This window comes from Montipora foliosa, chromosome 1 (genome assembly GCF_036669935.1).
Source record: "Montipora foliosa isolate CH-2021 chromosome 1, ASM3666993v2, whole genome shotgun sequence".
Lineage (NCBI taxonomy): Eukaryota > Metazoa > Cnidaria > Anthozoa > Scleractinia > Acroporidae > Montipora > Montipora foliosa.
Genome location: NC_090869.1, coordinates 38,616,745 through 38,619,244, shown reverse-complemented (window position 1 = coordinate 38,619,244; position 2,500 = coordinate 38,616,745). Strand labels below are relative to the sequence as shown.

The 2,500-nt window shown below is 36.6% G+C and overlaps 1 protein-coding gene across 2 annotated transcripts in view; it reads right to left on the bottom strand.

The window, feature by feature from the left end:
* Positions 1-2,500, bottom strand: part of LOC137997889 (adhesion G protein-coupled receptor L3-like) — a 91,558-nt gene that overhangs the window by 80,544 nt on the left and 8,514 nt on the right. The window contains exon 1 of one of the 2 annotated variants that reach the window (XM_068844212.1): positions 1,203-1,414. The exons of the other annotated variant lie outside the window; for it this stretch is intronic. The gene's annotated coding sequence lies outside the window, so the exon portion shown is untranslated. Of the gene's footprint in view, positions 1-1,202; positions 1,415-2,500 lie in introns of those variants that run through there. 2 annotated transcript variants of the gene reach the window in all.

The window sequence follows — 2,500 nt, the reverse complement described above, 5'->3', positions numbered from 1 at the left end:
GTTGTTCGATTTTTACCAATTACCTAATTCTGTATTAAACATACTAATCAGTACAAGTTTTCTTCCAACTAGAGATAGTCATTATAACACGCTGACATGTACGGTCTTGTCTACTGAATCTAGGATGCAACTGTTTTGCCTTACCAAGTTTTAGAATTTTTACTATACATGAAAAAAAAAAGAAAGCAATATCATTCCTCAAGCAGGCAGATATCCATCAATCAACGGCATAAAACTCGTTTCGGGTGAGAAACACGTATTTAAAAATGAAGAAGAGAATTACTTTCTGTGTGACCAATCGGCTCAGGGAGTCTATACGATAAAAGTTGATAGTGCAACAGAATGAAGTGCAAATAATCAACCTTTTCTATGTTTCAAGTTGATTCAATGATGCACTTTCCTCTCCTTTCCCCCATAATCCCCGTGAAATTGTGAAATTGACTCTGTGCTACAGTAAACACCCGGGTGTAAGAACCAAGATTTTTCAAACTTAGCACAAATAGGTTCTCTTACTGGTATTCAGCGGAACTTTAGACTACTTAGGTTCTTAAAGAGGTTCTTTATTTGATAGGAGCACTAGCGATCAGCACGAATAACAACTAGAGGGCATATATGATATGACATATATTCCTGTATTAAAAAATTATCTAGAATACAGTTTAGAAAACCATACAGTAAATTTCAGAATTTATATCAAGTTTCCGAAGCACTAGCATGCATGTCTTTCATACTGCAGTGTCCATTAAATGCTGTGCTTTTCCATCTGTGCCTTCAGTTTTGTAAAATAAGACCCTATTGAAAATTTTAATAGGTTCTTATGAAAAGGAGCTTTAAAATAAAAAATTTAGCTTAACAGGTTTTTAAATTTTAGGTTCTTATACGCGGGTTTTTACTGTATTGGTTTAAACTGTCATTTAGAATCGCCTTTCATCCTTGTGCCAGTAAATGCAAAATTGACACAGCAATGTTTACAACTAAAAAAAGCAAGTCTCTCCAGAATAGACTTTGTAAACATGGGAAACCCTGAAATTGCGAGAGTTTTTAGATTCAGATCGAAAGGACTGCTGACTGCGGAAAGGTTATAATAGTGATGGTACACCTGGAAAAACCTTGAATTGCACCAGAGAGAGTTTTGAGCTTCTGATAATATCTAAACGACAGTGCTGACTGTTCAAAAGGTTATTATATTTGTGATGGTTTACCTAGGATATGATGATAATCCTCGTCGCTTTTGAACTTGACCAGCTCGGCAGTTGCTATACCTTACCATCGAGACATAAACATTGATATCGTCTGTAATACTTATCGAGGGTAACTTGAGCTGTAAATGCCCCGCCAGATATTTGCTGCTGTTTAAAAATTCGCGTCAATGTGCCCACACCGGCATTCAAAATTTAGCTCATGTTTTCGATGGGCGATTTGAATGACGTAGTTTGAATAACTTCAAAGTTCTCTGTGCTAAATGTCCCGCGTCAAATCAACTACTCTTGAGTCTTATGACATTGCGTAGCTAATAAGGAGAATTGCTTTAGGAATCAGGATGTTCGTAATAATAAACTTTATAAATTTCGTAAGGGCTGTGATACGACACATTTCTAAAGAAAAGGCACAAACAAATACGTCTCATAACGTATTGTCGATTTAATTGGAGAATGAACTACCAAAACTGATCAACGCCTTCTTTGGTAATAAACCTCTTTTACTCCATAATCACCTCATGCATGATAATACAACATATCTCACTATCTTCTTGGGTCTACGGGTAGCAGCATTTATAAACATCCACCGAAACGACCTTTCCCTTTCCCATATGAGATACTCGAGAACCACTATCATGTTTGTTACTTCACGCCGACATCCGATCAGCTTAACTAAAGACACTGTCACAGAACCGACGGAAAAATAGCCTCAGGTTGGCAGGGCATATTTCCATTTTTCCGCCCGATTTGACCTAAAAACAGCTGGTGCTCACGTAATAGATAGTGAAATAAATTACCATGTTTGAACTACTTTTTTCAGCTGATACTATAGAGACTGATGATATTACTAGTAATGGCTCTCACTACATCTGCCCCTGGTTTGAATATCATGTTATTCTGTAATGAAACTTATAACTTTCACTACAAAATACCTTTATTTTTATGGTTCTAAGCTATGAAATAAAAATAACTGATGGTAGTATCGAAAACGAAGACCTCGAAAACGAAGACCAACTCGAAAAAAACGTACAAAAAGAATGTTTTAGTTTGCGGTTGTCATATTAGGGTGATATTATGTTATTCCTCCTCCCTCCCCCTGTTGGAAGGTTTTTGCTTTGAGACCCCACTCCCATGGAAAACTACTGCCTTTTGTCACGCAATATTTACCCATCAGTGCCCACTCACATTTAAACACCAATCCTTAAAGTGGTACTATGATCAAAAAATCATTTCCTTTTTTTCTTCTGATTTTGAAAGCGTGTTTGCTTAACGCCTAACTGGCAAAATTTTGAGCTTTGAGT